We start from the raw sequence: 9045 nt of genomic DNA, 5'->3' as shown, positions 1-9045 counted from the left end.
AGCTGGTTTTCCACTTCAAAGCATTTTTGGGCTGTGTGGCCAGAAAGCAGGGCGGCAATAAACTCTCTAATGACAGTAATTTGTTTGATTGAAATGAAAGAGTTGGTCACGCGGGAGCAAGCCGTCCTAGTAACAGCATTTTAATTTTGAAATGTTTTGCATTTATACAGCGCAAAGCCCTAATGCATCAGGGTGCTATGATCCAGTTACATGTGTTTCCCATAAGCAATGGAAAGTGCTTAGATTGAATCCTTAGCTATGATCCAGTTACATGTGTATCCCGTAAGCAATGGAAAGTGCTTAGATTGAATCCTTAGCTATGATCCAGTTACATGTGTATCCCATAAGCAATGGAAAGTGCTTAGATTGAATCCTTAGCTATGATCCAGTTACATGTGTATCCCATAAGCAATGGAAAGTGCTTAGATTGAATCCTTAGCTATGATCCAGTTACATGTGTATCCCATAAGCAATGGAAAGTGCTTAGATTGAATCCTTAGCTATGATCCAGTTACATGTGTATCCCATAAGCAATGGAAAGTGCTTAGATTGAATCCTTAGCTATGATCCAGTTACATGTGTATCCCATAAGCAATGGAAAGTGCTTAGATTGAATCCTTAGCTATGATCCAGTTACATGTGTATCCCATAAGCAATGGAAAGTGCTTGGATTGAATCCTTAGCTATGATCCAGTTACATGTGTATCCCATAAGCAATGGAAAGTGCTTAGATTGAATCCTTAGCTATGATCCAGTTACATGTGTATCCCATAAGCAATGGAAAGTGCTTAGATTGAATCCTTAGCTATGATCCAGTTACATGTGTATCCCATAAGCAATGGAAAGTGCTTAGATTGAATCCTTAGCTATGATCCAGTTACATGTGTATCCCATAAGCAATGGAAAGTGCTTAGATTGAATCCTTAGCTATGATCCAGTTACATGTGTATCCCATAAGCAATGGAAAGTGCTTAGATTGAATCCTTAGCTATGATCCAGTTACATGTGTATCCCATAAGCAATGGAAAGTGCTTGGATTGAATCCTTAGCTATGATCCAGTTACATGTGTATCCCATAAGCAATGGAAAGTGCTTGGATTGAATCCTTAGCTATGATCCAGTTACATGTGTATCCCATAAGCAATGGAAAGTGCTTAGATTGAATCCTTAGCTAGCATCCAGTTACATGTGTATCCCATAAGCAATGGAAAGTGCTTAGATTGAATCCTTAGCTATGATCCAGTTACATGTGTATCCCATAAGCAATGGAAAGTGCTTGGATTGAATCCTTAGCTGTGATCCAGTTACATGTGTATCCCGTAAGCAATGGAAAGTGCTTAGATTGAATCCTTACCTAGCATCCAGTTACATGTGTATCCCATAAGCAATGGAAAGTGCTTAGATTGAATCCTTAGCTATGATCCAGTTACATGTGTATCCCATAAGCAATGGAAAGTGCTTAGATTGAATCCTTAGCTATGATCCAGTTACATGTGTATCCCATAAGCAATGGAAAGTGCTTAGATTGAATCCTTAGCTATGATCCAGTTACATGTGTATCCCATAAGCAATGGAAAGTGCTTAGATTGAATCTTTAGCTATGATCCAGTTACATGTGTATCCCATAAGCAATGGAAAGTGCTTAGATTGAATCCTTAGCTATGATCCAGTTACATGTGTATCCCATAAGCAATGGAAAGTGCTTAGATTGAATCCTTAGCTATGATCCAGTTACATGTGTATCCCATAAGCAATGGAAAGTGCTTAGATTGAATCCTTAGCTATGATCCAGTTACATGTGTATCCCATAAGCAATGGAAAGTGCTTAGATTGAATCCTTAGCTATGATCCAGTTACATGTGTATCCCATAAGCAATGGAAAGTGCTTAGATTGAATCCTTAGCTATGATCCAGTTACATGTGTATCCCATAAGCAATGGAAAGTGCTTAGATTGAATCCTTAGCTATGATCCGGTTACATGTGTATCCCATAAGCAATGGAAAGTGCTTAGATTGAATCCTTAGCTATGATCCGGTTACATGTGTATCCCATAAGCAATGGAAAGTGCTTAGATTGAATCCTTAGCTGTGATCCAGTTACATGTGTATCCCGTAAGCAATGGAAAGTGCTTAGATTGAATCCTTAGCTATGATCCAGTTACATGTGTATCCCATAAGCAATGGAAAGTGCTTAGATTGAATCCTTAGCTATGATCCAGTTACATGTGTATCCCATAAGCAATGGAAAGTGCTTAGATTGAATCCTTAGCTATGATCCAGTTACATGTGTATCCCATAAGCAATGGAAAGTGCTTAGATTGAATCCTTAGCTATGATCCAGTTACATGTGTATCCCATAAGCAATGGAAAGTGCTTAGATTGAATCCTTAGCTATGATCCAGTTACATGTGTATCCCATAAGCAATGGAAAGTGCTTAGATTGAATCCTTAGCTAGCATCCAGTTACATGTGTATCCCATAAGCAATGGAAAGTGCTTAGATTGAATCCTTAGCTATGATCCAGTTACATGTGTATCCCATAAGCAATGGAAAGTGCTTAGATTGAATCCTTAGCTATGATCCAGTTACATGTGTATCCCATAAGCAATGGAAAGTGCTTAGATTGAATCCTTAGCTGTGATCCAGTTACATGTGTATCCCATAAGCAATGGAAAGTGCTTAGATTGAATCCTTAGCTGTGATCCAGTTACATGTGTATCCCATAAGCAATGGAAAGTGCTTAGATTGAATCCTTAGCTGTGATCCAGTTACATGTGTATCCCATAAGCAATGGAAAGTGCTTAGATTGAATCCTTAGCTATGATCCGGTTACATGTGTATCCCATAAGCAATGGAAAGTGCTTAGATTGAATCCTTAGCTATGATCCAGTTACATGTGTATCCCATAAGCAATGGAAAGTGCTTAGATTGAATCCTTAGCTATGATCCAGTTACATGTGTATCCCATAAGCAATGGAAAGTGCTTAGATTGAATCCTTAGCTATGATCCAGTTACATGTGTATCCCATAAGCAATGGAAAGTGCTTAGATTGAATCCTTAGCTATGATCCAGTTACATGTGTATCCCATAAGCAATGGAAAGTGCTTAGATTGAATCCTTAGCTATGATCCAGTTACATGTGTATCCCATAAGCAATGGAAAGTGCTTAGATTGAATCCTTAGCTATGATCCAGTTACATGTGTATCCCATAAGCAATGGAAAGTGCTTAGATTGAATCCTTAGCTATGATCCAGTTACATGTGTTTCCCATAAGCAATGGAAAGTGCTTAGATTGAATCCTTAGCTATGATCCAGTTACATGTGTATCCCATAAGCAATGGAAAGTGCTTAGATTGAATCCTTAGCTATGATCCAGTTACATGTGTACCCCATAAGCAATGGAAAGTGCTTAGATTGAATCCTTAGCTATGATCCAGTTACATGTGTACCCCATAAGCAATGGAAAGTGCTTAGATTGAATCCTTAGCTATGATCCAGTTACATGTGTATCCCATAAGCAATGGAAAGTGCTTAGATTGAATCCTTAGCTATGATCCAGTTACATGTGTATCCCATAAGCAATGGAAAGTGCTTAGATTGAATCCTTAGCTATGATCCAGTTACATGTGTATCCCATAAGCAATGGAAAGTGCTTAGATTGAATCCTTAGCTGTGATCCAGTTACATGTGTATCCCGTAAGCAATGGAAAGTGCTTAGATTGAATCCTTAGCTATGATCCAGTTACATGTGTATCCCGTAAGCAATGGAAAGTGCTTAGATTGAATCCTTAGCTGTGATCCAGTTACATGTGTATCCCATAAGCAATGGAAAGTGCTTAGATTGAATCCTTAGCTGTGATCCAGTTACATGTGTATCCCATAAGCAATGGAAAGTGCTTAGATTGAATCCTTAGCTGTGATCCAGTTACATGTGTATCCCATAAGCAATGGAAAGTGCTTAGATTGAATCCTTAGCTGTGATCCACTTACATGTGTATCCCATAAGCAATGGAAAGTGCTTAGATTGAATCCTTAGCTGTGATCCAGTTACATGTGTATCCCATAAGCAATGGAAAGTGCTTAGATTGAATCATTAGCTGTGATCCAGTTACATGTGTATCCCATAAGCAATGGAAAGTGCTTAGATTGAATCCTTAGCTATGATCCAGTTACATGTGTATCCCGTAAGCAATGGAAAGTGCTTAGATTGAATCCTTAGCTATGATCCAGTTACATGTGTATCCCGTAAGCAATGGAAAGTGCTTAGATTGAATCCTTAGCTATGATCCAGTTACATGTGTATCCCGTAAGCAATGGAAAGTGCTTAGATTGAATCCTTAGCTATGATCCACTTACATGTGTATCCCGTAAGCAATGGAAAGTGCTTAGATTGAATCCTTAGCTATGATCCAGTTACATGTGTATCCCATAAGCAATGGAAAGTGCTTAGATTGAATCCTTAGCTATGATCCAGTTACATGTGTATCCCATAAGCAATGGAAAGTGCTTAGATTGAATCCTTAGCTATGATCCAGTTACATGTGTATCCCATAAGCAATGGAAAGTGCTTAGATTGAATCCTTAGCTATGATCCAGTTACATGTGTATCCCGTAAGCAATGGAAAGTGCTTAGATTGAATCCTTAGCTATGATCCAGTTACATGTGTATCCCATAAGCAATGGAAAGTGCTTAGATTGAATCCTTAGCTGTGATCCAGTTACATGTGTATCCCGTAAGCAATGGAAAGTGCTTAGATTGAATCCTTAGCTGTGATCCAGTTACATGTGTATCCCATAAGCAATGGAAAGTGCTTAGATTGAATCCTTAGCTATGATCCAGTTACATGTGTATCCCATAAGCAATGGAAAGTGCTTAGATTGAATCCTTAGCTATGATCCAGTTACATGTGTATCCCATAAGCAATGGAAAGTGCTTAGATTGAATCCTTAGCTATGATCCAGTTACATGTGTATCCCATAAGCAATGGAAAGTGCTTAGATTGAATCCTTAGCTATGATCCGGTTACATGTGTATCCCATAAGCAATGGAAAGTGCTTAGATTGAATCCTTAGCTATGATCCAGTTACATGTGTATCCCATAAGCAATGGAAAGTGCTTAGATTGAATCCTTAGCTGTGATCCAGTTACATGTGTATCCCGTAAGCAATGGAAAGTGCTTAGATTGAATCCTTAGCTGTGATCCAGTTACATGTGTATCCCATAAGCAATGGAAAGTGCTTAGATTGAATCCTTAGCTATGATCCAGTTACATGTGTATCCCATAAGCAATGGAAAGTGCTTAGATTGAATCCTTAGCTAGCATCATGTTTTAGAGATCTATTTCGATGGGTAACACTATTGGATCTGCACTTGCACAATACTACCGTGCCATGCCATCAATGGGTGCGATTTAATGAGAATGAATGCAGTGTTACATTTGTGTGCTGAGTTTTGTTTAGGAGCAGCATAAATGGCAAAAAGCTAAAGCTTGTGTGGCAGTGGGTTTTTAGCAGACGTCTCTGCTTAGAATTAGATTACCTGCAACCCACTTGTTAACTTTGGCAGTAGTGGGGAGGTAAATCTGGGCGAGCACGTTCATTCAGCCCCCGCATCTCGCATCATCCCATCATTGTGTAGACGCTCATCACCTCCACCATGGTTTCAGCCTACATGCAGGATGGGTGGGAGGGGCTGCAGGTTTGTATTTAGGGCATTTTGTTTGTTTCAGAGCAATTACGGCCTTTTGTGTAACACGTTTTTGGCCCGGTGCTACAATCCGTCTCGGGAGGATAGCTCAGCGGCAACGTGCTCACCTTGGAAGCAGGACGACACGGAGCAACATGGGTTCGATCCCCGGGTCAGCGCTTAGAAACCTCTGGGTATTAATCGCATTATAAATAACATATATCATATCATATCATATCCATGCCCCGCAAATTGCATTGGCGAGTTATGATAGTTTGGGCTTCAATGAGCACTGACGAAGCGTGCACGGTTGTTGTTTGTAACGGGTACGCGTACCAAATAAATAAATAACAATCACATTGGGCAGCCAAGCACTTTCCTCTTCCACAACCGAGGAGTCGGCGCACCAAGTATTCACCTGCCTCTTGTGTTTCCTGCTAGCATGCGGAGTGCGGGAGGCAGAAGAGAGGATTGATTGGGGCTCGGCTTGGGCAGCCTCCCCTTCCTTGACCTGCTGTCCCGAAATTGCGTTGAATCGTGAAACGAATCAGAAGGCCCAGCCGCAGCCATACCCAGTGAGCCAGAGCTTGCTGACTTTGCCATTGGGGCACCGTGACCGGTCCGTGTAGCCCGCGGGTGCCGAGTGCTTGTGCCTTAAGTTCTGCCGATCAATAAGGTAAGTCAGTGTGCTGCTAATGCTGCAGCTAACCACTGTCGTGAACGTCCTGTGGTGATAACACGTGTAGGCTGAGGCCCAGCACATGTTGTGCCCCAATGTGTTATTACAAGTTATTTTCATCATACTATAAAACTTTTATAGTATGATGAAAATAACTTGTATCAATCTTCTGCAGATAAGAACCTGTTTTATAATTGCTTCCGAAGACTCCAGTAGATTACATCAGATAATGGAATCTTCCTGTACTATCTTTGTGGTAATTATACTCTCGCAGGCCATGATTCTGCTCAGAATGCAGAGGTGAATATCAAATTCTGTAAATCTTTCCTTCTCACAACCATATTTACCAAGGATGTCAGCGCATATGAAGGAGGCAATTTAGGATTCAGGTGAGCCTTGGGATGAGGAATCCTGGACTTGTGTACATAGTCAACCATTCACTTTCACGTCGGCATGGCGCTTTCCTAAATAAAGGCTACTTGGAGGCATTTATTTATTTACATTTGTAAAGTGCACATCAGCCCTTGGGCATCGTGGTGCTGTAGCAGAGACCTTACTTAGTTGGGATGGTAGTACAGACAGAGCAGGCATTTGAGAACATCGTACAATATGCACTGAGGATAAGTTTCATGAAGCGGCAAATACAATGTGTCCCTTATTTACATTGGAACATGGATTAAGCACATCTTGAACAGGTTAATTAAACAGTTGGGTTTTAAGAACTTTGCGAAAGGTGGTGTAGAATGCTTCGTTTCTGAGGGCTGTAGGCAAGGTGTTCCGGTGTTTGGGTGCTAGATGTTGGAAGCTAGCCCCACCTGCTTTAGCTCTTTTGAAAGTGGGGACAACCACCATGTCGTAAAGGTGTGAACGGATCGGTCTGGTAGAAGTAATGGGAATGATCTTCTCAGCTGGGTAGCCAGGGGCACTCTGGAAGATGCATTTATGCGTGATGGCCATGGTTTTGAACAAGATGCGTTCTTTCACTGGGAGCCAATGTGCTTCCCTCCTGGTTTGAGAGAGGCGTTTCCTTTTGGGGATGCTAAGGGCGGCTCAAAGGCTGTTGTGTTGTGTAACTTGCAGCCTATGGAGGTTTTTAGTGGAGGTCCCCAACACTAAGGCATTACCATAGTCAAGTTTTACCCCAGCTGTGGCTCTGGCTATTGCTAGGTGGTTGGTATTGGATAGGTAGGTTTTCACCACATTGATGATTTTAGTGGTGAATGCGGAGGCTGAGGCAACAGCACTCACCTGGCATGTCATGGATAAGGTTGAATCCCCCCAAAAAAACATGGGTTTTGACTGCTGGTGAGACTTTAATGGGTGTGTTGTCAATGATGAACGTCTGGTATTGCGAGTCGAGTTTATCAAGCATTTCTTTGGAGGCTACGAGGAGGATCTCGGTTTTGTCCCTGTTAAGACATAGTCCATTTGCTGACATCCATTTCTGAATGGCTGCGTAGATGTTATCGAGTGTGGCAGCATCTTGTGCATAGGAGCCAGTGAGGGGGAGTAGGACTTGGGTGTCGTCAGCATAGTTAGTGTAAACTATGCCTCGATCGTCTAAGTCCTTGAAGAGGGGAAGGATGACAATATTGTAGAGCGTGGGGGCTGTGCAAGAGCCTTGTGGGACACCACAGATTAGGGTGGTGGGGGATGCACAGGCATGGTCTGAGAAGACCCTCATGAGTCGCCCCTTGAGAAAGGATGTTATCCAAGCAGTGGCTTCAGTGGAGAAGTGAGCCGCATTTATAAGGTGTATGCACAGACTGTCATGATCCACAAGATCAAAGGCCGCTGACAAGTCCAGTAGGAGGAGAAGTGACAGTTGGCCTTTGTCAGCTAGGTTGCCCAATTGGATCTTAAGATCCAATAGGGCAGACTCAGTGCCATGTCCTGGTCTGAAGCCTAACTGCCTCTTGCCTAGGATGTTGTTAGATTCAAGGAACTGTTGAATTTGGGTGTGGGCAACTTTGCCCAATATTTTTAGAAGGAATGGGACCGTGGTGATTGGCCTGTAGTTATTTGGAGATTCAGGGTCAAGATTGGGCTTTTAGAGTAGTGGTCGCACCCATGCTTCTTTAAGGGTGGACGGGACTGAATTAGACTAAAACGAGGCATTGATGAAAGATGTCAGAAATGGTGCTAGGAACTCAATACAATCTTTAACTAAGGAGGCAGGGCAGGCAACCCCTTTGCAGTTAGATGGCTTGATTCTCTGGATGAAGTCCCGTACTTCTGACTCAATTACCTCCCTGAAGGAAATCCTCCCTTCCACCGTTAAACTCTATGATACAAACTTCAAGTTTATCAAAGAAAAAAGAGCACCCTTCTAATCTCTAAATTGCAAAGGGGTGCAGCAGCGTGCCAAGATGCAGGCATGTGGGCTGCGGCAGTTCGTGCACCTTAATGTAGTCCAGACATGATAATTGCACTTTGTACCCTATTTGGCGAATTGCTGGCTAAGTAGTGCATTTCTACAAAGCTTCTCAATTTTAACAACTTCTGCGCAGGTTTGTTTGTTTTGTTTGTTTTATTTTCTTATATAGCGCGCTGAACCCTGAGGTAGCTGGGAGCTTTATTTCTAGGTCATATATTTCTCCTTTTGCCAAATGACATTAGGCTCGAAGTTGGTGCCAATCCTGATTCCTGACTAATTATAATTAAAAAAAATAAGCAAA

The sequence above is a fragment of the Ambystoma mexicanum genome, chromosome 6q (genome assembly GCF_040938575.1).
Source record: "Ambystoma mexicanum isolate Mex_15411 chromosome 6q, UKY_AmexF1_1, whole genome shotgun sequence".
Lineage (NCBI taxonomy): Eukaryota > Metazoa > Chordata > Amphibia > Caudata > Ambystomatidae > Ambystoma > Ambystoma mexicanum.
This window is presented reverse-complemented; position numbering follows the sequence as displayed.